We start from the raw sequence: 27782 nt of genomic DNA, 5'->3' as shown, positions 1-27782 counted from the left end.
CCCGGCGGGTGTGTGCGGGCGCCCTCCCCGAGCACCTGCCGCGCCGGGCCGGGCGCGCGGCCGGTAGGGGAGCAGCCCCGTAGCGCCCCGCGGTCCCCCACCCTGCCATCCCGACCCCGGCCCGGGACACCGGGACGCCAGCTCGGATCCCTTGCGGCCACCGAGCGCCGCTGCTTCATTCATTCGACCGTTTTTGCTGAGCGCTCAGTCTGTGCCAGGCGCGGTGCCGGGCGGCGGAGACGTGGGGACCCGGTGGAGCCCTGGCTGTTGGAGGCTTATCTTCTAGGAGGAGGATGAGGAAGGAGGGAGATGAGTAATAGACCAGTAAAATCGAGATAACTTCCGAGAGTAAGTGCTCTGAAGTCTCAAGTACAACCGGATGCAAGGATGGAGAGGCAGGTATAAAAGAGGGGCAGGAAGCGAAGGCCTCCCTGAGGAGGTGACATCTGAGCTGTTGGAAGTCCTAGGGGGGCATTGCAGGTGTTGGGAGCAGAGAGAGCAAAGGCCAGAGAGGAGGAACCCTTGCTTCTACTAGGACAGGTAGGCAGGTGCCAGATAAGACATCCTCATAAGCCCAGTTAAGGAGTTTGGATTTTATTCCAATCGAGTGGAGGGGGACCAGTCTGCAGTGATCCAGGTGAGAGATCCTGGTTGCTGTTGATGGAAGCAGTAGCTTCAAGCGCCTCTCGTTCTTGCCTTCTGTTCAGGGTAGTTTTTTTTTTTTTTTTTCTTTTGAGCGTGCAGTGCCCTGAACAGCACTGAGTTCCACTTCCCCAGGTGAGCTCACTTCCCAAATCAAAGGAGGAACAAAATTGGCCCGCACTCTGGACTTGAGTACCCACTGCAGGCGGAGCAGGAAGGCGCCAAGGGGTTACAAAAGTTGATGGACAAGGAGGGCATCGGAGTGCTGAGCTCCTGGTCCAGAAGATCACAGATGGTGGTTTCTAGGTTTCACTGCATAGACTGGAGGCGCCATTGTTGTTTGCTGAGGGTGCCTTGTAAATACAGCATGGTGTAAAAAGGAACCTGTAAATAATGGAGCTACTCTCCTGGCTTGCTCAGGTTTCCCAAGGAACACAGTGACATATGTGCAGCACACTGCATCATTTGCCTCACGAAGAATGGAGTGAGGCCCTGGAGTCTGTGAGTTGCAAAAATCTTCCATCCAGAAAGCTGGTACAAGTTCTGGACAACAGTTGCAGTGGAGTTGTATTTTTTCTTGCTGGTGTCAATGATGAGTTGATAAAAAATGTGCAGTTTCCTTATTTTTTCATCAGACCTTGCCCAATGGGAGATATTGATGTTTTTGAGTGCTTGTGATAACCAAGCAGGATGCTCATCTCTTTACCTTCATGATCTCAGTTAGTTCTTGCAACAAGCAACCAAATGAAAGTATTATGCTCTTTGCATTTTACCTGCTCTGGCCTGTCCCAGCAACATGTCCTTGGATCATGCCTTGACCTCTCTGTGCCAGTTTGCTCATTTATAAAGTGGAGATAGTAATTGATCCTAACTCATAAGGCAGTGGTTCTCAAAGTTTGGTCTGGGTACACTTAGGAGTCTCCAAGGTTTTTTAGAAGTCCAGAAGGCCAAAACTCTTTTCATAATAGCACAAAGGTATTATTTGCCCTTTACATGTTCATTCCTACATGAGTGTACATTGTGTTTTCTCAAGGTCAACCTGACCTGGGAGAGTAGTAGAGTGAATGCAAAAGCAGTAGGCCAGTCCAGCTGTCTTCTATTGAGCCAGACTTTAAGGAAATTTGCCAAAATGTAAAACAATGCCATTCTTCTCATTTATTTTTCCTTTGGAAAATATTGTTACTGTTCATTAAAGAGTTTCTGTTAATGTGTAACAGGTTGACTATAGTTTTTAAGTATCTAAATTTTTTCTGTACTTAAATTCACAATACAGTAAACATCAATACAACTTATATAAACAAAAAGTCTTTGGGGCTGAATTTTTAAAAATATATATACATGTTTTGCTTTCTTGTTTTATTTAATTAATACCTTATTTTTATTATTTGGGGCTGAGTTTTTAAGAGTGAAAAGAGTCCCAGACAGGTTCTGTGCATGAATGCAAGTGAAAGCTGGTAGACCAGCTTTGCCCATTGTAAGTGCTCAGTGACTGTCACTTCCTATCTTTTATCACTGTCACTTGGCAGAGAAGCATAAGTGGCCCTCCCCATTGCCTAGCATCTCTAGGCTTTTTCGTGAGGGTTGCTTTGTGACTCCCTGTTTTAGTTCTGCTTCGTTCCTTACTCTTGCTGCTAGGAAACTGGAAGATGCCCACAGCATCCTGCTGGTACCCACACACACAAAATGGTCCTTGGTTCCACGGGGCCAGTGATCTACATTTCAAGGGCAGAAATCTCATACACTTTGCATCTAGGGGCAGTGCTTATAGCTGGATAGTTCTGTTTGCATCAGCTTTGTACTTTTGCACCCTGCCTTTGTTTTAGAAATCTCTACCTTGGGAAATAAAGCTAGGGGTTATTGTGTTTTCAGAGATCCCCACTGGCTGTGAGCCCAGTGCACTTAAACACTTAACTGGGGAGAATTTACTATTGCATGGTTGCCAGTGTTGATGGAAGAAGGAGGATTTTAAAACTGCTCCTTTATGTGTTTGTTTTCCCTTGGACAGAGGAGCCTGGTGGGCTACAGTCCATGGGGTCACAAAGAGTTGGACATAACGTAGACCACCACCATCACCAAGCAGATATCAGTGAGGATTTACAGGGTGAAGTTTGAAAGGCTTTGGGAACACCCTTAATAAAAATGCATGTGGACTTTGTTTTATGTAGTCATCATACTTCTGAAAAGTTGAGGTAACTTTTAACATCACTTTGTGAACAAAACTGGGAAATTACCCATTGAAAGAATCTGAAATGGTGACCCTTTTTGAAACATCAGTAAGCACCTTCTTGTGTTGCAAGTCCAATTCTCATAATATATGTTACTTATCTAAAGTAAAATAGACTTATGTTACAAAAAAGTCAAGGAGTTTTTGATGTGATTTTGCATTTGACTTGAGAGAGACCTTCCCAAACTGAACTGTAAAGGTATTCCTTTATCAGAATTCATGTTTGCATCAGTGTAAGTCCTTTCTATTCCTAAATAGGGTAATTCCAAGCTTCCTTGTGCATCACAATCTCGTTGTATTACAGAGTGAGAAGGAGTTGCCAAGAGTAAGGGTGGAGATATCTAACTCTGAACCTGGAGACCCTGCTGTGAGTCCCCCTCCCCACCAGATGTGTCATTTTTATTGTCTCAGGTTTAAATATATTGTAATTAGCATGATTGCAGCCATGAAATTAAAAGACGCTTGCTCCTTGGAAGGAAAGTTATGACCAACCTAGACAGCATATTAAAAAGCAGAGACATTACTTTGCCAACAAAGGTCCATCTAGTCAAGTCTATGGTTTTTCCAGTAGTCATGTATGGATGTGAGAGTTGGACTGTAAAGAAAGCTGAGCACTGAAAAATTGATGCTTTTGAACTGTGGTGTTGGAGAAGACTCTTGAGAGTCCCTTGGACTGCAAGGCGATCCAACCAGTGCATCCTAAAGGAGATCAGTCCTGGGTGTTCTTTGGAAGGACTGATATTAAAGCTGAAACTCCAATACTTTGACCTCCTGATGCAAAGAACTGACTCATTTGAAAAGACCCTGGTGTGGGAAAGATTGAGGGCAGGAAGAGAAGGGGATGACAGAGGATGAGGTGGTTGGATGGCATCACCGACTCAATGGACATGGGTTTGGGTGGACTCTGGGAGTTGATGGTGGACAGGGAGGCCTGGCGTGCTGCGGTTCATGGGGTTGCAAAGAATCAGACACGACTGAGTGACTGAACTGAACTGAATTAGAATGTATTCTTCTTTTGGTTGGTGGTACATATATACAATGAAATATTACTCAGCCACTAAAGGGAATGAAATTATGTCATTTGTAGAGATGTGAATGGACCTGGAGTCTGTCATACAGAGTGAAGTTAAGTCAGAAGGAGAAAAACAAATGTATATATTAACACATATATGTGGAATCCAGAAAAATGGTACAGATGAACCTATTTGCAGGGCAGGAATAGATAGATAGACAGATGTAGAAAATGAATATGTGAACACAGAAGGTGGGAGGGTGAGATGAATTGAGAGAATGAGATTGACAGATGTGCACAACCATGTGTAAAACAGATAGCTGGTGGGAATCTGCTGTGTAGCTCAGGATGCTCAACGAGGTGCTGAGCAATGATCTAGAGGGTGGGATGGGGGTGGGGAAGTGAGATGGAGGGGATATATGTATGCATAAAGCTGATTCACTTCGTCATACAGCAGAAACTAACGCAACATTGGAAAGTGAAAGTGAAAGTTGCTCAGTTGTGTCCGACTTTTTGCAACCCCATGGCATATACATTCCATGGAATTCTCCAGGCCAGAATATTGGAGTGGATAGCCTTTCCCTTCTCCAGGAGATCTTCCCAACTCAGGGATCAAACCAAGGTCTCTCGCATTGCAGGCAGATTCTTTACCAGCTGAGCCACAAGGGAAGCCCAAGAATACTGGAGTGGGTAGCCTATCCCTTCCCCAGGGGACCTTCCCAACCGAGAAATTGAACCAGGGTCTCCTGCATTGCAGGCGGATTCTTTACCAACTGACCGATGAGGGATGCCATAGTTTTACAACACTGTAAAGCAACTATCAGTTCAGTTCAGTTGCTCAGTTGTATCCTACTCTTTGTGACCCTGTGGACTTCAGCACACCAGGCTTCCCTGTCCATCACCAACTCCCAGAACTTAAACTCGTGTACATCGAGTTGGTGATGCCATCCAACCATCTCATCCTCTGTCATCCCCTTCTCCTCCTACCTTCAATCCTTCCCAGCATCAGTGTCTTTTCCAATGAGTCAGTTCTTCACAGCAGGTGGCCAAAGTATTGGAGTTTCAGCTTCAGCATCAGTCCCTCCAATGAACACCCAGGACTGATTTCCTTTAGGATTGACTGGTTGGATCTCCTTGTAGGCCAAGGGACTCTCAAGAATCTTCTCCAACACCACAGTTCAAAAGCATCAGTTCTTCAGTGCTAAACTCTTTATAGTCAAACTCTCACATCCATACATGACTACTGGAAAAACCATACCTTTGACTAAATGTACCTTTGTCACCAAAGTAATGTCTCTGCGTTTTAATATACTCTCTAGGTTTATCATAGCTTTTCTTCCAAGGAGCAAGCATCTTGTAATTTCATGGCTGCTGTCACCATCTGCAGTGATTTTGGCACCCAAGAAAATAAAGTCTTTCACTGTTTCCATTGTTTCCCCATCTGTTTGCCATGAAGTGATGGGACCAGATGCCATGATCTTTGTTTTTTGAATGTTGAGTTATAAACCAACTTTTTCACTCTCCTCTTTCACTTGCATCAAGAGGCTCTTTAGTTTTTTTTTCGCTTTCTGCCATAAGGTGGTGTCATCTGAATATCTGAGGTTATTGATATTTCTCCTGGCAATCTTGATTCCAGCTTGTACTTCCTCCAGCCTGGCATTTCTCAAGATGTACTCTGCATATAAGTTAAATAAGCAGGGTGACAATATACAGCCTTGATGTACTCCTTTCCCAATTTGTAACCAGTCTGTTGTTCTATGTCCGGTTCTAACTATTGCTTCTTGACCTGCATACAGATTTCTCAGGAGGCAGGTCAGGTGGTCTGGTATTCCCATCTCTTGAAGAATTTTCCAGTTTGTTGTGATACACACAGTTAAAGGTTTTGGTGTAGTCAATAAAGAAGTAGATGTTTTTCTGATATTCTCTTGCTTTTTCTATGATCAAACGGATATTGGCAATTTGATCTCTGGTTCCTCTGCCTTTTCTAAATCCAGCTTGAACATATGGAAGTTCAAGGTTCACGTACTTTTGAAGCCTGGCTTGGAGAATTTTGAGCATTACTTTGCCAGCATGTCACATGAGTGTAATTGTACGGTAGTTTGAGCATTCTTTAGCATTGCCTTTCTTTGGGATTGGAGTGAAAACTGACCTTTTCCAGTCCTGTGGCCACTGCTGAGTTTTCTAGACTTGCTGGCATATTGAGTGCAGCACTTTCACAGCATCATCTTTTAGGATTTGTAATAGCTTAACTGGAATTCCATCACCTCCAATAGCTTTGTTTGTAGTGATGCCTCCTAAAGGCCCACTTGACTTCTCATTCTAGGATGGCTGGCTCTAGGTGAGTGATCACACCATCGTGGTTATCTGGGTCATGAAGATCTTTTTTTGTGTAGTTCTTCTGTGTATTCCTGTCACCTCTTCTTAATATCTTCAGTTCAGTTGCTCAGTCGTTTCTGACTCTTTGCGACCCTATGAATCACAGCATGCCAGGCCTCCCTGTCCATCATCAACTCCCAGAGCCCACCCAAACCCATGTCCATTGTGTTGGTAATGCCATCCAACCATCTCATCCTCTGTCATCCCCTTCTGCTCCCAGTCTTTCCCAGCATCAGGGTCTTTTCAAATGAGTCAGCTCTCCACATAGGTGGCCAAAGTATTGGAGTTTCAGCTTCAGCATCAGTCCCTCCAATGAACACCCAGGACTGATCTCCTTTAGGATGCACTGGTTGGATCTGCTTGCATTCCAAGGGACTCTCAAGAATCTTCTCCAACACCACAGTTCAAAAGCATCAATTCTTCGGTGCTCAGCTTTCCTTATAGTCCAACTCTCACATCCATACATGACTACTGGAAAAACCATAGCCTGGACTAGATGGACCTTTGTTGGCAAAGTAATGTCTCTGGTTTTTAATATGCTGTCTAGGTTGGTCATAACTTTCCTTCCAAGGAGCAAGCGTCTTTTAATTTCATGGCTGCAATCACCATCCACAGTGATTTTGGAGTCCAGAAAAATAAAGTCTTTCACTGTTTCCATTGTTTTCCCATCTATTTGCCATGAAGTGATGGGACCAGATGCATGATCCTAGTTTTCTAAATGTTGAGCTTTAAGCCAACTTTTTCTCTCTCCTCTTTCACTTTCATTAAGAGGCTCTTTAGTTCTTCACTTTCTGCCATAAGAGTGGTGTCATCTGCATATCTGAGGTTATTGATATTTCTCCTGGCAATCTTGATTCCAGCTTGTGCTTCCTCCAGCCCAGCGTTTCTCATGATGTACTCTGCATTTAAGTTTAATAAGCAGGGTGACAATAAACAGCCTTGACGTACTCCTTTTCCTATTTGGAACCAGTCTGTTGTTCCATATCCAGTTCTAACTGTTGCTTCCTGACCTGCATACAGGTTTTTCAAGAGACAGGTCAGGTGGTCTGGTATTCCCATCTCTTTCAGAATTTTCCACAGTTTATTGTGATCCGCAGAGTCAAAGGCTTTGACATAGTCAATAAAGCAGAAATGGATGTTTTTCTGGAACTCTCTTGCCTTTTCTATGATCCAACGGATGTTGGCAATTTGATCTCTGGTTCCTCTGTCTTTTCTAAAACCTGCTTCTGCTAGGTCCATATAAAAAACAAAGAAAAAAAAAAGCTTTTTATGTCTCAAGAAAATTCCAGTTTGAGGGTGAGGACGCCTCTTAACAGTGGTGACCACGCTCCTCTGAGGTGTGCTCTGACTGCTGGGCAGCACTGACTGTGGGTAGAGGGCTTGGGAATAGACTCTCTGTGATGCTCTGTTCTCCCGAGAGGGCTCATCTGCAACAGGCCCTTCTCATGTGTCTCCCAGCAACACCAATGAGACTCGATTTTACCCCTCACTGGGATTGTTACTTCTGAATTCCCGTGACTGGTTTTGTGACAAATACTGTCAACAGCTTACAATTTTTGTGTGGTATTTTATTAACGACAGCGGGAAGGAAGTGGTCAGCTGATTGTGTATTTGCCAGAAATACACAGCTGTTTTTAACATCTGTCCTTTCAGGTTCCATGAATTATTTTAGTACAGATGAAGACATAATGGATAAAATAACCCCTAACACAAGTAAAGAAACCTGCTGTGGAAACTTCCCTGGCAGTCCAGTGGCAATATCTGGTTGGGTAACTAAGATCCTACATGGAAATAAAAAAAAGAAACCTCCTGAGTCTTCAAAGATTAGCATTCCTTGACATCTCTATAAATCATTCCTTCAATTTTATTTTCTTGTTACTATACAGAGATTCTCCCAGTGAGCTGAGGCTTCACTGGGGTTCCTTGTTTCCTAGAGTCTCCCCTTCTGGTGTATCTAGTTTTACTGTGATGGAATTCTTTGCCCAGGAGAAATTCCCTTTCCATGGTGTGAAGCCCCCAAATCCTGTGATGTTAAAGAATGCACGCAGAGATCAGAGGCAGATGCCCCTAAAATCCTCTCTGAAGTGTACTGAGCTGTCTTGCTAGCATTCTGAGTAGCTAGAGAAAATGAACTTCTTGCTAACATGGAATAACTTAAGAATTTTAACAGTGGAAAGGGGGTACTGAAAATTGTTTCGATTAGAAATGAAATGCTGCTGACCATTATGAGGAAGCTGGCCTTCAAAAAATCTCCCACAAAGTCCAAAGTCTGAAAACTTCCCAACAGGAAGAACTGGGTTCTGAAATAGCTCTCTCTAAATGGTTTCTAGAAACTGCCTGGGGAAAAAGAATATGACCATTCGTTAGTCTCTTAAGTGTGATGGAGCATAGACCTATGTTATTTTCAGTCTAGAACACAGGCGTGTGGGATTCTGTGTTTGATATCCTTGCTGTATCTTCTCTAGCAGGGCTTCTGGGACGATAAGAAATGATGGGTGTGTGGCAAGGTTCAGTGACCAGTGAAATGCTCCAGGAGGCTTCCTTCTATGCTGGGCCTATTAAGGAGGAGGAATTAAGGTCACCTGTGGTCTGCAAACTGGTGCGTCTGCCCTTTTTGTATAACCACCCTTGTCAAAGGGGGACTTCTAGAGATAAAAACAACCCATCCAACTCATTGTAGATTAATAGAATTTTTTTCTTTTTTGCGTTAAAACATCAATGTATTTGGGTCCAAGATACAAAATTCACCTAAACTTTAAAAATAAAACCCTAAGAAATAGGTTGTTTCTGACTAGTTTGTTGTTATTCAGTCACTAAGTCATGTCTGACTCCTCACAACCTCATGGACTGCAGCTTGCTAGGCCACCCTGACCTTCACTATCTCCCAGAGTTTGCTCAAACTCGTGTTCCCTGAGTTGAAGGTGTTATCTAACCATTTCTTTCTCTGCTTCCTCCTTCTCCTCCCTTCAATCTTTCCCAGAATCAGGATCTTTTCCAATGATGAGTGAGCTCTTTGCATCAGGTGGCCAGAGTATTGAAGCTTCAGTTGCTTAAGGCTAACCCTCCAGGTCTCACACACCTACCTGCCTTTTCTGCTATTACAGTTATTTGGGAAGAGAAATTTGAGGCAGTGTTCTCAGGCAGATGTCTGAAACATCTTTTCTGTAAAGGGCCAGATTGTAAATATTTCAGGCTTTCTGGGCCCAATAGTCTCTGTCCCTATTACCAGCCCTTCTGTTGCAGAGTGAAAGCAGCCGTGGGCAGGAGGCAAATGGCTTTGACTGCGTTTTAATAAAGCTTTATTTACCAAAGCAGGTGGGGGAGCCAGAATTGGCTTGGAGGCTGTGGTTTGATTTGTAGACTCATGTCCTACCTTAGGTTCCATTAATTCACTCATGTGTGTAGTTTTTTCCCTTTTGGGGGCCGCTCTGCAAGATGTGCAGAACTTCCCCAACCAGGGACTGAACTCGGGTACTCTGCCTTGGAAGCCCAGAGTCTTAACTACTGGACCACCAGGGAAGTTCATTCATGTGTGTGTTTGACAAATATATTGAACACCTGCCCTATGACAAGCAATGATCCAGGCAGGACCACTGTGTGATTTGTGGTGCGTGTGTGGGTGCCAAGACACTCAGTCTTGTCCGACTCTTTGTGGCCCTTTGGGCTGTAGCCCACTAGATTCCTCTGCCCTTGGGGATTCTCCATGCTAGAATACTGGAGTGGGTTGCCATGCTCTCCGCCAAGGGATCTTCCTGACCCAGGGATCGAACCTGCATCACATGTCTCCTGCATTGGCAGGCAGGTTCTTTACCTCTGGCCCCACTTGGGAAGTCCGTAATTTGTGGCACTCGGTGCAAAATGAAAATGTGGGACCCCTTGTTTAGAATTTATTGGGAATTTCAAGATGATGTCTGCAGAGCGTTAAATCAAGGATGGTGCCTTTCTGAACCTATGACCCCAGTGTCCACAGAAACCAGCCCTGGTTCTGGGCCACAGAAGTTGTATTGAATAACCCGGAAACTCTCCTGGAGGCCACTTTCTGGGTGGGGTGATGGTGAGGGGAGTTCTGTAAGCTTTTTTAATATGTATTTTGAATCAAGCACACAGAAGAGAGTTATACTCCCAAAGCAGTTGTTAGTCACCATCTCATTTTTACCTGGTGAACGTTGTAGGTGCTTCCGAGGCAGGTGGCACAGGGACCCTAGCAGTGTTGGTTTTGGTGGCCCCGACACATCCTGCCACCCTGTCTCTTCTTGTCCTGAGGTGGTGGGGCCGTTTGTCCAGCGGCCTCACACTGCGCTTGGTCACTGCCTGTACATGGTCTGGTGGATGGAAAGTTCAGAGCCATATCTGTGCCCCCGCATCTGCTGTAGATTCAGTCCTGAGGTTAGTGCTTCTGCTGCTGACGGCACTTTTGCATGCCCATGGAGCCCTGGGCACAGGATGCCATGTCTTCTCTAGGTTCTCCCAGTTCTGCCTGATTTTCAGGTGTAGTGTCACTTGTCAGCTTAGGTCCTATACATTATTTCCCCATCTGTGTAAAATCAGGACACACATATGCCTACATATAAGCAGAAAACTCCAGAAGAGTATGCTAGAGACACTGATTGTTTTGGGAAAGAACTTTAAGCATCTGGTGTTTAAAAAGATTCACTTTTTATTGTGTTCTGTTAGATCCTTCAGTTTTTTTATATTTGAATGTAATACCTTTTAAATTATATGAAAAATGACTTCAAAAATATTTCCATTTGTGTTATTTCTTCAGCAAAACTATTTTTCCCCGTGTTTTATAACTTCTTAAGCTTGGGTATGTCTGGAATTGGAATGGAAGCAGAATGAGTTTCCTTAAAATACACACACACAGACACACATGCAATACACACACATACATGTACACACACATGCGTGCATACACACAGACACTTTGTTCTTTTCTCTTTAAGTTGGCTCTTGGCCAGGCTTCCAGGACCCCTCTTTTTATGTTGTTTTTGTTAGAGAATTGAGAATAGCTGAGGGGAAAAAAATGTGATCCAACTTTCTCACTGAAATGACTCTGAAAACTTCTGGTCATAAGATAAAATAATATTTCCAGTCACTTCAGCAGACGGAAGCATTAAAGCACAGAGATGTTTATCTGATGGTCTTGGGTTGGCCTTGGTGGAACGTTCTAGCAAGATTGAGAAGTCCTGTCTCTGAAAGAGTCAGGAAGGATTAGTCTAGGCCGGAACCAGATTCAGATGACACGGAATAGTTCAGCCCCCAGTCTGCTGCCCACTCACAGCTTCCCTTGGTTTCCTTAAAAAATATCAGGGCAGCAACTTTTCCTTATGCAGGTGAAGCTACTAGAGGCCCGAAACAGATAAGTGTTTAAGTGTGAGAGCTTCCTTGGGCTTATATAAATGCTGAGCTACGTGTCCCTGTGGGAGTGACCTGCATACAGCGTTTCAGGAAGGCTGTCTGCATTCAATTCTGAAGGCAGGTACGGGACACGGGCGTGATGTGGTTGGAGGAGACTGTGCTGAGGCGCCGGGCCCTGGGCCCCTGTGTGCAGGCTTCGTAATCTGGGTTGCTGGGCTCTTTGCTGTCGTAACTGGTCCCACTTCCTAAATTTTCCTGAAGATTGAATGAGCCAGTCCAATCCTGGCACACATTCCATCAGTGGTAACCAGGATATTTTTAAGAGAAATAGGAAAAAGCTAACTAAGGAAACACTTAAAAATAGATTGCAGAGACTGGGGAGGTGGGAGAAGGTAAGGGCTGTTCGTGTGTGCTCGCTCAGCCGCTTCAGTCGTGTCCGACTCTCTGTGCCCCTGTGGGCAGTAGCCTGCCCAGGCCCTTCTGTCCATGGGATTCTCCAGGCAAGAATCCTGGCTACTGGAGTGGGTTGCCATCCCCTCCTCCAGGGGATCTTCCTGACCCAGGGATTGGACTTGCGTCTGTTATGTCTCCTGCATTGGCAGGCAGGTTCTTTACTGCTAGAGCCATCTGGGAACCTTTGAAGGTAAGAGTTATTGTACAATGATATCATATTAAAAAATGTGATTCTAAACTCAGTGTATGTGTCTGAAACAAGTACTTGCCCTCAGTTTCTTTATAAGAAGACACGTTCTCAATTCTAAGTGCCCTGAGTATGAGTCCTGCCTTTATAAATCTGTTTGGCCTCAAGATTAGGATACCTTAAGAATTCAGAAAATCTAGCCTGTGTTGACAGTCTTTGCCAAAACTAAAGGGAAAGAGGGAGGCTTGACTGTATAACAAGGCAGGTCTGTCTCTCAGATTGAACCCAAACTTTCAAAAAATGTGATGGTTGTACCATCTCTTAAATTTTGTTCACAACTGTCGACATGGTCGTGAAGGTAGAAAGGCCCTGGGGACAGACTTTTAATGAGTGTTGAGTAGGCTGCAGTAGGAAGGAAAAAGAGGGTCCTTAATAAACGTTTAAGTGGTCATTACCATGCAGGGCGCTGAGTTTAGCATGATGATAGCCTTCCGAACAAAGTTGTTCCTGACCACAAAAAAATTCACACTAAGAAAGATCAAATAAGCATCACTATGAAATATGAATAGGGTCCCACGTTGTTAATGTTTCATTCAACTTCAAAGACATGTTGAAAATTGCTTGGACATTCTCCTCCCTGTTTCTAGGATCTTTTTACTCCTTGAATGATTTGAAACAGAACCAGAGGCCAGTCTACCTCTCCGAGAGATTCCAGGAGAGAATCTAATTAGGAACGTATTGACTATAAGACAAAATTTAACTACTGACAGGTATTGTTGATAGACCCTAAGTTGATTACTCTGTCCAGAGGAAATGATACATGGAAAAAGAATAAATGAATCACTTTTCAGAGTTTTTTGTTTTTTGTTTTTTCTTCTTTGTTTGTTAATCCTTGTGTTCTTAACTGGGGAGGTTATTAGAAAAGAAAACCTGCCAGTATCTGTTTCTTGATTCCAAGGAAATTCTGGTGTTGGGAAGAAATTTCTCACATGCATAGCAAACCTAGATGAATATGGGAGTGTGTAATTAAGCTCTGCAGTATGTAATTCAGATTACATAATTGCTGTGGGAATACTGTGGAGGACAGGGGAGGGCCTGAGGCTGGAAAAGCAGGTGACCCTGCCATTAGCTTTTCAGGAAGACTGTGTATATCTGGTATGTACGTGAGTGGGAAGGGGTTAATAAGGAGACAACACGGAAAGGTAGTATTAGGAAAGTGAAGTCCTGGAGGAGGGCTTGCTGAAGGTCCGCTACAACAAACTGGATTCTTATTGATTGTCCCATCTCTGACTCTGCCCTCTAGTCACCCCCACTAAGAAATTCTTCATCCAGTATTATCAGAATGACGTTTCTCACATAGGGACTTTCCGGAAAATGAAAACGGATGAACTTTTTATTTATTTTAGAGTTAAAAAATATTAAATATTAATATCTTCCTTAAGTATTTAGGGAAATGGGTCAAAAGTAGCTTGAGGCTTGTCCAGAGTCAGGAGGAACCTCACCTCATTCGACTGCATGGTTTTGGAGGTGACTTGCCTTCTTAGCAGAAACAATGTTACTGATGTTGCAAGTGTGTTGCGAGGGATGTGTGTGTGTGTATATTAATACTTTGTCTCTGAGTGGGCTAGATTCCTTGTGTATCTCTAAGAAACCATCTGCTGTTACCTTTCTCCATCACTTTAATGAATGTTTTGAAAATGAAAGCTTATTTTTTTAAAAACTTTTTATTTTGTATTGGGGTATAGCCTATGAACAATGTTGTAATAGTTTCAGATGAACAGGGAAGGGACTCACCCATACATATACATGTATCCATTCTCCCCCAAACTCCCCTTCCATCCAAGCTGCCACATAACTTTGATCAGAGTTCCATGTACTATACTGTAGGTCCTTATTAGTTATCCATTTTAAATATAGCAGCATGTATTTGTCAGTCCTAAACTCCCTAACTGTCCCTCCCCCCTGCACCCCACAACTATCAATTTGTTCTCTAAGTCTGTGAGTCTCTTTCTGTTTTGTAAGTTCATTTGTTTCATTTATTGTTAGATTCCACGTATAAGGGATGTCATACAATATTTCTCCTTCTCTGACTTACTTCACTCAGTATGGCAATCTCTAGGTCCATCTATGTTGCTGCAAATGGTATTATTTCATTCTTTTTTAACAGCTGAGTAATATTCCATTGTATATATGTACCACATCTTTTCATAGAAGCATTAGGCAAACATCACTAGAAAGACAGAAGAGCATGGTGCTTCAAAGGACTGTTGGACTGGAAGATAACGGAATTTGGATCCTGTTCCCGGCCTTGCTCATAACCATGACCTTTATTTACCAGATTACCTAACTCTCTGGGGCCAGTTCTCAGCTGTTACATGAGGTGAGCATGGGCCCGAGAAAGAATCTTAAAAATCCTTTCTGGCTCTCACAGCTTGTATCAGCTACAAGAAAAATTGTTTGTCTCCCCAAACTCAGTATACATTATTTTCTGCATGTGTCAGATTCAGAAGCAAGGCAGGCTTTATTCTAAATTGTTGATCCATATGTTCTTGTGTTGCTGAAGATCAGGATCTGGGCTTGTCTTAAGTGCAGCCCGCAGGTGGGGTTGTCATGTACCATGACGGTGGAGCAGCTGTACCAACAGAGCTCATGTCACTGGATAAGGAGTCACTGCACTGCTGGCCCGTCAGTTTATGTGTGCATTTTAGGCACAGGAGGAAGTACAGTTTGGACTTCAGTCAAGTCAAGTGTGAAAGAAACACAGCATTATTATTTTGCTGTGGGTACATATTTCCTGAATATCAACTGTGTCCTATACTCAGAATTGGAGATGATTAAGAGAGAAGAGACAGATGATTATGCTTCTGATTCCACAGGGAGGGAAAATGTATAACTAAAACAAGTTGCCTGCTACCCTAAAGTATAGGTTTCTTTTAAGAATGTTGAAAATAGAGATATAGTTGGGAAAGGACAAAGTACATGGGGAAGTGTAAATTTTATGGGAGGTTCTGGAAAGGTGTTATAGGCCTGGTTTGGTGAAGAGTGTATTTCAGGCATGGGGGAGAAAGGAGGAGCTGGGGTGTGAGATGAATCCTAATAAGATGTGTTTCAGGTCCTGCAAGCAGATTGGTGTGGCTGCCTGTGGGAATGGGTTTGGGGCACACATATGCACGCAAACTGAAACCTCCTAGAAACCTAGTCCCTTAGAAAAAGTGGAGGTATTTGGTGGAGGATGTTGAATGATGGAGAAGATTTTCTTCCTGTCATTTGTCAGGAGGATAATCCAGAAAGGTCTGGCTTTTTTGTTGTTGTTCAGAAAGATTTTAAAGTGAAATTTAAAGTTTTATATTCATTTTCTTTCATATGAGGTAAGTTGAACAACCGTGCCCATATCTCAGAAAAATTTGAATCTATCTTTTGTAGTTTTTTTCACTTCCTCTTTATTGAGAACCTCCTGATCATGAGCTTGATTGTTGGAGCAATGCCAAACTGCTGTAAATTTTTTTGAAATATAACTGGCATATAATAATATATTAGTTTTAGGTCTATAGTTTAATGATTCGGCATATGTATAAACTGTGAAATGATCATTGCAATAAGTCTAGTTAACATCTGTGGTCATTTTTTAAGGAAAACTAACTATAATAATCATTATATTTAGCAAATATTCATAACATGAATGCTTCCATAATATACTTCCAACTTAGAATTATATTCTGTGCTAGAGTCTTGGGTATGGAAGCTAAAAATTGGGCCTTGAAAGAGTGACCAAAAAAAAAAAGACACAAATTCTTTTAATTAACTGTGAAATAAGATAATCACAAATGAAAAAGAACTTTTCTTTACAAAGCATCTTTTTTCTTTCCAATTTTTTTGAGATATAATAGACCAAAGCACCTTGGGGTGGTATTTTTTGGTAATAGCCTTGGAAGATCTATAATTGAACATTAGTTTTATCACCAACTGCCATATTTATTTATGGGTGCCAGAGACATTATAGTTTATTTTGTAGTTATACATTGCTAAAATTAGGTTAGATTTCTGAATTTGAAGTAACTACTTAAAATTTTGGGCAAGGGAAAGAAATGAGAAAATAGAGTGTCTTTTTCTTTCGTTGCCCATTTCTCTACCAGGTGATGTAAAGAATGGTTATTTCCTGCAGAAGTGAACCCCAAATATCTTTTGCATCCTCCCCTAAAAAAATTTCATGCTACTTGGTAGATCTAATGAAAAAAGAAACAAGTGTTCAAAATTGAAGATGTTAAGTCCATCTTCAGCCCTCTCTGCAGATGACTAATTGCTATGACCCTAAGATGGGCCAGGCCAGCCCTGGGTGTGGTGTGGTGTTCCCTGAGCTGTGTAGGGAGCTGGAAGCCACCAGGTAAAGAACAGGTGTACTCTAGCCAGTGCATATTTATTTGTTAATACTGCCCACCTTTACTCACATCACATTATAAGAATAGAAAAAGACCCTAAATATAATGAGATTTGAACAGAAGGCCAGATTCACTATCATTGTAATTAGCCCTGAAATTACTCTGTTGGCAATTTAAATAGGTATAAACTATTTCCCTGTGACTGAATCTGTGACCATTAAATAATGTCATTTTCAAAGCAGCTGATGGTTATTAAAGTTTTCTGGGATAAGAATCTTTTCAAAAATCTGCTAAAATTTCTGGACTTTTTCCTTAGATCAATGCTCATAAATCCAAAATATATTTTTAGGAAGTCTACCAATACCCCTTTCTCTTCCAGATTATCCCTAGACATTGGGCATTTCTTGTCAAGCTATAGAGTTCTATGTGAATGCAATACCTAGCCCTGCCATCTATAGTTGATCACTCCAGGAGTCTTCTAAGTGTCAGCAGTGTAATTTATTATTATGATTATTATTATTGTCTTCAATGTTGGCACCTTACCGTGGTGTGTGAATTAATGCATATAAATGTGCCCAGCATTTTGCCTGCCATGCAGTGGGCCATTTTTACCGATAAATAAAAATGTCATGTAGAATACTGCATTCATATTAGTTGGTCAGCAGGTTCCCGTCTCCTTGGAGGAAAGACTCCCAGGTAAGTTAGAAGATGATCAGAAGATTTTGTGGGGATCTTAGGACTGGAGTAGCCAGAGTTGGTGCACCAGCGCCAGTGTATCCCGTGTCGTCTGACTCATAGCTCTTGTGTCTGTCTCCCCTTGAGGTAAAGAAGTCAGCAGCAGACTCTTAAAGAGGTCAGATGGGGCGCCTTTGCCCGGAGATGTGTTCACAAATTCTTCCAAGTTGTCTTCTTTTTTTGAGGACTGTAAGCAGGCACTGCTGTAAAGACGGCCTTCTTCAGGCAGGCTACCATAGAGTAGATCCTGGAGCCACATTCTAGTTGTCATTCCAACCATCTCGTCCTCTGACCATCCCACAGCTGTGCTGACTGGAACGTGTCTTCTGCAGAGGAGTAGTCACGCTGCCTGTGGCTGTTTTACTTGCCAAGTTGGGGGGTGGCCTGTAGTCATTTGTGAGCAGTCTGCAGTACTGTTGATTCTAGTGTCACGCGTCCATTTAACAGAGACTCCAAAGACTTGTGTAGTGTAACAGCAGTCCTATCTCCACTGTGCATATATGTAGATTGCCTTCAGTTGTGTGGATGATGGGAAGACCTTAGGCTTTACAGTCAGGGCTGTGTTGGAATCCCTGTTGTTTACTATCCTTACAGCGCATTCGTTAAGGTAGGTATTATGGTACATCTATCCGTGGCCTCAGATGAGCACTCAGTCTGTTCACTGCTGATGATTGTCTTGATTGTGATGACTTGTGGCTGCTCACATTTCCTGCTTCTCTTAGCAATGCTACGTGTTCATGCTTAGCTTTGCTCAAAAAAGGGCCATTGGATCTGTTGATTTGCTTCTGACAAGTGACCAGCTGAAGTAGTTTTTTCAAATACGTGGGAGTGGAAAAAAAATCATCCACTCTCTGTTGTGGAAATTTATCATAGAATATATTACTTACAGGGCTTCCTAGGTAGTGCTAGTGTTAAAGAACTGCCTGCCAAAGCAGGAGACACAAAATACACAGGTTCGATCCATGGGTTGGGAATATCCCCTGGAGGAGGGCATGGCAACCCGCTTCGGTATTCTTACCTGCAGAATCCCGTGGACAGAGGAGTCTGATGAGCTGCAGTCCGTAGGGTCACACAGAGTCTGACACTACTGAAGCGCCTTACATGTTACTTACATTCCTAATTTAACCGATTAACCTAGATCATGACTAAGTTCATTGTGGTGGTATTGTGTTCTGTGGAATGTGGAGTTATGTATAGATAAGAATGGTTTATGTACTTGGGTTATTTGCTGTGGAATTTTGAGCATCTTAGATTTTAGCTGACAAGGACCCATTGCCTTAGTTTTTCTTACAAGGTTCAAATGCTAGGTTGATTTTACAGTATATGCAACATTCATCTTGGGTTCATTTCTACCTCAGTCCTTAGGAATTTGAAGTTAGTTCATAAACTAGAAGGAAAAGTGATTGTTATCTGTGAGTCAGACTCTAAAGAATCATTACTTGAGTCTGTCTAAAATTTAACCCAGTCTGTTTCCTTTGGATTATACCCCAAATCAACCTGGGATGGTTTCTGCAAGAATTAGTTCCTTTAGGCTCTTCCTGTCAGAGACAATGTATCCTACACTGGAGGCCATGGCTGGAATTTACCAACCAAGGAGAACCAATGACTGTTGCAATGCAAAAGAGTCTCATGAGTTTTGCAAAATTTTTAGAAAACCATATGGTTCTAGAAACCTTATGGTTCTAGAATACCATAGATTCTGGTTTATAGAACATTGATACTGACTTTCAGAATCAATGGTATTATTCTAACTCTGTCTATCCTATTGGTAGAATGAATTAAAAGTACAAAAATCCGAGTCAAAAACCAAATCTCATTCTTTTAAAATAAAGATTGGGTCTTTGTTATTATTGTCAGCCTGTTATCTCCTCTACAGTAGCCTTAGGACCCTTATAATTTTTTCATTTCGTGTACAAGCCTCGTTTTGACTGAAGTAAAACTACATTGGAAACACGAAACTACATATTTTGCAAATGGTGGCTGTTTCCATGATCAATGAGAATTTTGTTTGTAATATTTGGTAGGGTCATTGGAAAACCAGAGGGTTGCCATGTCCTCCTCCAGGGGATTTTTCTGACCCAGGGGTTGAACCTGCATCTCCTGCATTGCAAGTGGACTCTTTATCACTGAGCCCCCTGGACTTCCCCCGGTATTGGGTAGTGTCATTGGAAAATCAGCCCTGGCCACATGCCCCTGATTATCGTGGCCTAGAGAGAGGCCAGGGATGGTTTAAATGTTACCTTACCAGTAGATTCAGTTTCAGAATTAGGTGATGTCTGCAAAGCAGAAAGCCCAGCCTTTTGTTATTTTTGCCTCTTTGTTAGCAAACTCAGTACTGATGGGTGTGGTCTCTGTTCCTAGGCTGTGAACTAAACAGTGCAGAACAGAGTAAAAGTCACAGGGAGCAGCTGCTCCCCGATGTTACTGGACTAAACAAGGAACAGAGTGGGAGAGTTTAGTGATGCCAGCCGTGAACACCGTGGTCTCTTCTGATTTTTCTCTGACTTGCTCAGCACAGTCTCGCTCACAATGAGAGTCACAAAGGGTCAGAGCCTGCGGGGTGGAGAGGGCGTGAAGCCCAGGCCACTTCCATATTCTAAAGCCACTGGCATGTGACAAAATGAAGAAGTGTCCAAACAAGGCTATAAATATTGTGGCACTCTTTCAAGCCTTATGTTTAACAAGATAATACATGCAGTGTTCATAAAATGCTGTGCACTTTCATTGTGCCATTTGCAAAGTATTTTAAGAATTTGTGAAAATATATTGATTCACCGTGTATGTCAGGATCTTGAACTGGTAGTGGGACACAGGCTTTTAGCCATACAAAGAATATCTCTGTCTTTCAGCCTCATTGGGGCTTTTCTGTGACAGCCTGAGAGATGCACGATTCTAAATTTGAGATGCTTTGTGGGTGTGAGGCCTGCCCCTTCCTTCTCACCCCTTTCATTCAGTGGGGCTTCCTCTGATTCTGAGGCTGATTTGTCTATATTTGCATCCAACACTCAGCACTTGAAGTATCCATATTTTGGAAAATGGCTTGTAGGAATGATGCAGGGGCTGGGTCAGAATGGGCTTAGCCAGGCTGTGTCTTCCAAACAAGGCTATAGAAGGCAAAAATATTCAGAGGCAGGGATTTGCTGCCAGTCTGCTGGCTTCCAAGTCTAATACTATCACCTGTAGCTGTGTGACCTTGGACACATTTCTTAACCTCTCTGTCTCTCAGTTACCCCAACATAAGAAGTAGAAAATGCCTATCTCCTGTGTTCATTGTGGAAATTATATGATGTAAAATACTTAGCACAGGGCGTGACTGGCAGCAATGATATTCCAAATTATGCAAAGTGGTAATAAATTCCTATTTGTTGTATTACTCATTCTTCTTCCCAAGACTTTAGTTTATTTGTTCTCTTGCTCTTGGGCTCAGGCAGATGATGAAGGCCCATGAATATACCATGTGGAGATGCTGTGCTTCATCGCTAGGCATCAATTTAAAAAAGCAGGCTTTGGAAGTCATAGAAAAGTCACTCAAGTAAAGCTTCGTGGAGTTCTCTGAAGCCTCCAGACTCTCTTTAACCAGAGTTGTTCAGATTTTGCCTCTTACTTTGTAATTAATTTTTATTTAGATTCAGGGTTTCAGTGTTTAAGAAAAATCTCAGGGCAAGGGGACCAAAATTTATTACACTTCCCTCACAGCAGATAAACAATGGCTCACACATCGACAGGCATAAATGGGGAGGACTTTGACTAATGAATGTGGTATCTGTGTTACTCTAATATTTGGTTTCTGAGAAATATGTAAAAAATGCTTTATGACTGCTGATCTGAGAATCATTCTCCATATCCCATTATTTTAAAGAATGTGTGGTTATCTTTGTCTTGTGTGATAAATGGCTAGCGTCAGATGTTTAGAGGTGAAAAATACCTTAGAAAGTACTGCAGGTCCAGCACCCCAGAGATGTTGGTCAACTTGCAAGTCATATGGAACTGGTTTTTGGCAAAAAGCTTGACTCGTAACCACATGGTAAGCCACAATGCATATTGCTTTTCCTAAGGTTGTTGTTTTGCTGCTGCGACTGCTAACTCACTTATTCTACTGGGTCAGTAGTAAATAGACAGAGAATAAAGAGGTCGTAAGCTAATTATACACAGGAGACACGGGTTTAATGCCTGGGTTGGGAAGATCTCTTGGAGGAGAAAATGGCAACCCACTCTGGTATTCTTATAATCTTGAAAAATTCCATGGACAGAGGAGCCTGGTGGGCTACAGTCCATGGGGTGCTAAGAGTTGGACATGACTTAGTGACAGCACACACACATACAACTTTATGACACCTGAAAACTACTAGATCATATATTCTTAATTTCTACAGCTTATGTTCAAGGCATCCCAAGACATAAACATGATTCTCATGTTCCAAATAACCATTAAACTGAAAAGAGCCAGCATTTACAATTGTATATAGATGGAAGTGTTTTTGGATGAAGCCAAAAACAGCTTCAGAGGAAGGTGGACAAAGAGCTTGAATAGACATTTCTCCAAAGAAGATATCCAAACGACCAACAAGCACACTCTCACAGTTCTCACCATCACCATTCATTCAGTTCTGGCTACTATGCTCTGAACACAGTTCAGTTCAGTTCAGTTCATTTCAGTTCAGTTCAGTCACTCAGTCGTGTCCGACTCTTTGCGACTCCATGAACTGCAGTACGCCAGGCCTCCCTGTCCATCACCAACTCCCGGAGTTTACTCAAACTCATGTCCATCGAGTTGGTGATGCCATCCAGCCATCTCATCCTCTGTCATCCCCTTCTCCTCCTGCCCCCAATCCCTCCCAGCATCAGGGTCTTTTCCAATAAGTCAACTCTTCACATGAGGTGGCCAAAGTATTGGAGTTTCAGCTTCAGCATCAGTCCCTCCAATGAACTCCCAGATCTGATCTCCTTTGGGATGGACTGGTTGGATCTCCTTGCAGTCCAAGGGACTCTCAAGAGTCTTCTCCAACACCACAATTTAAAAGCATCAATTCTTCGACACTCAACTTTCTTCACAGTCCAACTCTCACATCCATACATGACCACTGGGAAAACCATAGCCTTGACCAGATGGACCTTTGTTGGCAAAGTAATGTCTCTGCTTTTTAATATGCTATCTAGGTTGGTCATAACTTTCCTTCCAAGGAGTAAGCATCTTTTAATTTCATGGCTGCAATCACCATCCACAGTGATTTTGGAGCCCCCCAAAATAAAGTCTGACACTGTTTCCACTGTCTCCCCATCTATTTCCCATGAGGTGATGAGACCAGATGCCATGATCTTAGTTTTCTAAATGTTGAGCTTTAAGCCAACTTTTTCTCTCTCCTCTTTCACTTTCATCAAGAGACTTTTCAGTTCCTCTTCACTCTCTGCCATAAGGGTGGTGTCATCTGCATATCTGAGGTTATTGATATTTCTCCTGGCAATCTTGATTCGAGCTTGTGCTGGAATTCATTAGGGAAAAAATTCATTAGGGAAATGCAAATCCAAAGCACAATGAGATAGTATTTAGTACCCATTAGAATGGCTATTTTTGTTTAATCCAATGACAGAGTTTATTTTTTTTTTTTATTAAATAGATAGAGTCAATGAACAAGTAAAATCGCATACAACGTAATCTCCAAGGATTTACCAATCAGGAGGCTACGAGAGCATTTATCCACATCAGGTGGGCCATGAAAATTTCTGAACTTGCTGCCCTGTTTTAAAGGAACTTCAAGGGCCAACAAAGCTACACAGAAGTGTCTAAAGTTTGCTAAAGGGAGAGTTAGCAGAAGAGGTGGAGTCCCAAAAAGGATAAAAGTTAGAATGGCTACTATTTTTTTAAAAAATCAGAAAATAAGTATTGGCGAAGATGTGGATAAGTTGGAACTCTTGTGTACTGCTTGTAGGAATGTGAAATGGCGTGGCTGCTATGAAAATAGTATCACAGTTCCTCAAAATATTAAACATAGAATTATCATATTATTAACTAATTCTGCTTCTGAGTGTGTACCCCAAAGAATTGAAAGCAGAGACTTGAAGAGATATTTATATATGCTCTTTATAACAACATTATTCACAAATAGCCCAAAGGGGAAAGCAGCCCAGGTGTCCATTCATGGATGAATGGATAAGATGGACTATTTTTATGCAGTGGAATATTATTCAGACTTAAAAAGGGAGGAAATTCTGACATGTTTCAACATGGGTGAACCTTGGAGACATTATGTGAAGTAAAATAAGTGAGTCACAATAATTATAATACTGTGTAATTTCATTTTTAAGAAATACCTAGAATAGTCAAGTCCATAGAGACATAAAGTAGAATGGTGTTTGCCAGAGGTTAGGGAAAGAAAGAGCGAGGAGTTACTGTTTAATGAGTACAGAGTTTCCTTTGGGGAAGATGAAAAAAGTTCTAGAGCTGGATGGTGGTGATGGTTCCATAACATTATGGGTGCCTTTAATAATACTGAACTGTTCACTGAAAAATTATTACAATGACAATTTTACATGTAGTTTTTTTTATATAAAAGTTAAAAAAACCTTAACAATGGAGCCAAAATTTAAGCCACAGTAAAAAGATAATGTACTTCTGCAAAGAATATTGCAGTTAATGGGTCGGTAAGGGAGGAATCTTAAAGGGTTTTAGGATTTAATTATCAGGAGTTTGTACCCATCACTAAGGATTTGTTGAGTGTTTCTGTAAAGTATATATATATATTTTAAATTCAGGACCATATCTTTGCATTTAGGCAAGTAGACATTACATTACATGATGTGCTGTTTCAAGAAAGGAAAAAAATACTAGTTCTTTGGGTCAGGTGCAAACTTAAGAGTAGTACATTTAGAAAACTGAAAAAGAGAGAAGGGATTGGGGTGGGGTCAGGTATCATTTATTTTTCCCTCTGTCATAGATTAAGCTATTTATTCTAAATTTTCACTGCCCCAGCTGCATTTTGCTTTGGTAAAAAGACAACTGTGTTTGGGGTCCAAGATTCCCAGGCTCTCAACAGCTTAACAGCTTTGTGACTTTGGGCTGAGGCATTTTCTATAAAACTGACTTTCTATTAGATTCTGTCCAAAATTCTATCCTGCTTTAGCCTTTTGTGAACTCTCCTGTCTATTACTTTGGGATTTTTATTTATTTATTTATTTTTACTTTGGGATTTTTAATGCACACACAGATTTTAAAAATATTGCTGTCTGCTCATGATCCATATAGATCTTTCCTAATTTCTAAAAAATTCCTCCAAGGTTCATTTTGAATGGACTGTAGGAAACCCTGTGGACTCAGTTATTAGCCCTGACTTGAGAAAGGCCATGGTTGAAGATGTAAAGGCCTCTTGATTGTAGAAGGTGTTCTGTTGCATCATTCAGTATTACTGATAGAAGCATTATTGGGAAAGCTGTTATGAAGCCCTTGATGCTAGAGCTGATGGAGTCAGTTATTCACTCATTCTAGAGTTCTGCATCCAGTGGACATTGCTGCTATTCTGTGACTTGAAGGACACATGGAAAAAGTCCTAAGGAGAACAGAAAGGGACGGATGATGACCAAGGCTTGGATCCTCATACTGAATTTAGTGGCTTGTAAATTAAAACTTAAGTTCTTCCAGGAAAACAAAAAAGTAAGATGACTTCCACTAGTAATGGCTTTAAGAAAACCCTTAGATTTCACCCCCACCTACAGCTTCAAGGGTCCTTAGGTAGAGGTTTGTTTTCTGCTTTTGTACCTTGGTAAGTCTTAAGATGTTAAGTGCTCAGCCCAGTCTACTTTTGTGTTGTCAAGACATTTCTTTTGGCCATTATTTTGTTTTCTGATTGTTTATTATCTCTGTCTTATTTTCTGGGAGGGGGGTAATGTTGAATATGTTGGAAGAACAGATATTAGGTAGCCAGTCAGAAAGTTAAATGTTCATTTCTTTATTTAAAATTCAGCTAAATGTTAAGTCCCCATGGCAGTTACTTTATGATTGTTAGCCTTACCAATAAATGGGCCAAGGGAGATTTTTTTTTTTTTGACTTTACTATGATGGATCATTACATCTTTTTGTTTTTACAATGACATTTACAGGAAGGAAAATTCATAGTGTTTTCATGTTGCTTTTAGTGTATTGTCCTAGAATTATCTATCATAGATTGACACCAAATGTACTTGTATGCTTTATTTCCATAAAAAGTTAATCCCACAGGCAAAATCTGCTATTAAAATGTGACATAGAGATGGATTTAGACATAATTCAAAACCCATCAGTATTCTAAATGTTAATCTTCTCAATTCTTACAGTTTCATTGTAAGTTAATTAGGTAATTACATTTTATGTGTTATGTTTTCTTTTTTTGTATTAGGGACCTACTATTAAGTAAATCCGTGCTTTGTTTTCACACAAGAATTGATTTGCCAAGGAACTTCATCCATTCATTCAGATGGTATTTCTTGAGGACCTCAGCTCAGTCACTCAGTCATGTCCAACTCTTTGCAACCCCATGGACTGCTGCATACCAGGCTTCCCTGTCCATCACCAACTCCCAGAGTTTACTCAAACTCATGTCCATCAAGTCGGTGATGCCATCCAACCATCTCATCCTGTGTCGTCCCCTTCTCCTGCCTTCAATCTTTCTCAGCATCAGGGTCTTTATCAGTGAGTCAGTTTTTCCCATCAGGTGGCCAAAGTATCGGAGTTTCAGCTTCAGCATCAGTCCTTCCAATGAATATTCAGGACTGATCTCCTTTAGGATGGACTGGTTGGATCTCCTTGCAGTCCAAGGGACTCTAATCAGTCTTCTCCAGCACCACAGTTCAAAAGCATCAGTTCTTCAGAGCTCAGCTTCCTTTATAGCCCAACTCTCACATCCATACATGGCTACTGGAAAAACCATAGCCTTGACTAGATGGTCCTTTGTTAGCTAAGTAATGTCTCTGCTTTTTAATACGGTTAGTCTAGGTTGTCTAGGTTGGTGTCTAGGTCGGTGTCTAGGTGCCTAGTTTGGTCATAGTTTTTCTTCCAAGGAGCAAGTGTCTTCTAATTTCATGGCTGCAGTCACCATCTGCAGTGATTTTGGAGCCCAAGAAAATAAAGTCTCTCACTGTTTCCATTGTTTCCCCATCTATTTGCCATGAAGTGATGGGACCAGATGTCATGATCTTAGTTTTCTGAATGTTGAGTTTTAAGGCAGTTTTTTCACTCTCCTCTTTTACTTTCATCAAGAGGGTCTTTAGTTCTTCACTTTCTGCCATACGGGTGGTATGGCATATCTCAGATATCTGCATATCTGAGGTTATTGATATTTCTCCCAGGAATCTTGAGGACCTACTATGTACTAGTCCAGAACCTACTATGTACTATTCCAGAACCTTCTGGTGTTGAGAGAGCTACTATATTCTATATTTTCTTAGAAATAACTTAAATTTTTTAAAATTTTGACTAATACATAATTATTATAGAAAAATTGGAAAAAAATGTAGAAATGTAAAGAAGAAAATAAAAACTACCTGAAATGATGCCTTTGGAAAATCATTACAATATTGTTTATACTATTACTTTTTTCTTAAAATAGTATAAAAAGTAAACATGAGCACTATTTCAGCATATATATATATATGTATATATATATATAAATATTTGCATTCATTTTGAGTACTGAAAGTATAAAGTTAACTTTCAAAAGTAAGAAGAGTAAAAGGGAGAATCTAAAGGATATAAAATGATATGCAGTAAAATGATATAAAAACAGCTGAGTGATATAAAATGGTATAAAAATAATCAGCTAAATAATATGAAAATAAACATATGGAAAAAGAATTCTTCATTTATATGAAAAACTGAAATATGACTATGAATTTCACAAGAGATGCATTTTGCTTTTACTGGTGTGGTTCCCAGGGTATTATTTGGGTTATTTGGGTTTGGCACTGTCAGTAGTGAAAGCATTCACTCAGTTGGAACCTGTCTGGTTGCTTTTTAACTTGGCAGGCATACCTGCTAGAGAGCTGTGCAGTTTTTCTAGTGTTTATACTCAAGTCTATCTTTATTTTTGTTTCTTTAGAACTTAAAAGTTTGACATCCTTTCTCTGTCTCTCATTTGGTAAAATCTCTACTTAGTATGGAACCAATTCCCCTGGAACATTGGATTTTATGCTTGATCAGTCAGTGTTAGGAATGGAGATTTCTGGTCTACTCGGAGTAGTGAAGGCACAGAAAGTATTCAAATTTAATCTCAGATTCACCATCGTTTGTAAAAGTCTGGAAAAAAATTATAATAAATTATGTGTACTACTTGGGGAAAACAAAGCAAAAAAGGACACAAAAATTCTCTGAGGTGTCAAAACTAAATTGAGATATAGCCTGTGAGAAATCAAAATGCATTGTCTGAGAAATATAAGAGGTTAAATGTGTTTTTT

The 27782-nt window shown here is 41.3% G+C and overlaps 1 protein-coding gene across 1 annotated transcript in view; it reads left to right on the top strand.

Moving 5' to 3' along the window:
- Positions 1-27782, top strand: part of AP1S3 (adaptor related protein complex 1 subunit sigma 3) — a 68646-nt gene that overhangs the window by 205 nt on the left and 40659 nt on the right. The window lies entirely within an intron of this gene.

Source organism: Odocoileus virginianus, chromosome 30 (genome assembly GCF_023699985.2).
Source record: "Odocoileus virginianus isolate 20LAN1187 ecotype Illinois chromosome 30, Ovbor_1.2, whole genome shotgun sequence".
NCBI classification, from domain to species: domain Eukaryota; kingdom Metazoa; phylum Chordata; class Mammalia; order Artiodactyla; family Cervidae; genus Odocoileus; species Odocoileus virginianus.
Note: the sequence above shows the minus strand (reverse complement) of the source record. Positions and strands in the feature narration are given on the sequence as shown.